Raw genomic sequence first — 736 nt, forward strand, 5'->3', positions numbered from 1 at the left:
ACACACACACACAAAAGATGGAGTAATGTTTCTACGGTTATCAAGCAATATACGATTATCAAATGTGCCCCTTTTATAAAAAAACAAAGGGGGGGGGGTGGAGGTTTAATTTGATTCAGCTGATCTGGTCACCAGCTAGCTATTTTCTCCTCCATGTGATCAGCCTCTGACAAATTCACATTTGCATGAATTATTGGCGGTGCCTGTGCTTGTTCTGTTTACTTCCATTGAGCAGGCAATTCATGTTTTAGTTGCACAATTTGGTTATTTTAGAAATGATTTGGGATCAGCAGCCCAGAAAAGATGGTGTCACTGAAGCGCAAGGCAAATCTCAGTCCAGTGGAATCTAAACTTATAATGAAGATGGTAATAAAATGTGAATATTTCCCAGCCTGATGGCAGGGAGTGGAAAGAGAAAATACCTAGCTTGATGTCTGCATGAGATATAAAAGAGATGATCTGGTGAATACAAAACCAAAAGTTGTAAACAGAAATTATATTCAATTCACACCAAGAGAAAGCAAACAGACTGGTATTCAGACAAAATAAAAAAATTCCTTCCAGTAGCACCTTAAATACCAACTAAGTTAGTTCTTGGTATGAGCTTTCGTGTGCATGCACACTTCTTCAGATACACTGAAACAGAAGTTGCCAGATCCTTCTATATAGTGAGAAGGTGGGGAGGGGTATTACTCAGAAGGGTGGTGGGAATGGGAGATTGGCAGATAGTTTTCTC

The sequence above is a fragment of the Podarcis vaucheri genome, assembly GCF_965113315.1.
Source record: "Podarcis vaucheri genome assembly, chromosome: 9".
Classification (NCBI taxonomy): Eukaryota; Metazoa; Chordata; class Lepidosauria; order Squamata; family Lacertidae; genus Podarcis; species Podarcis vaucheri.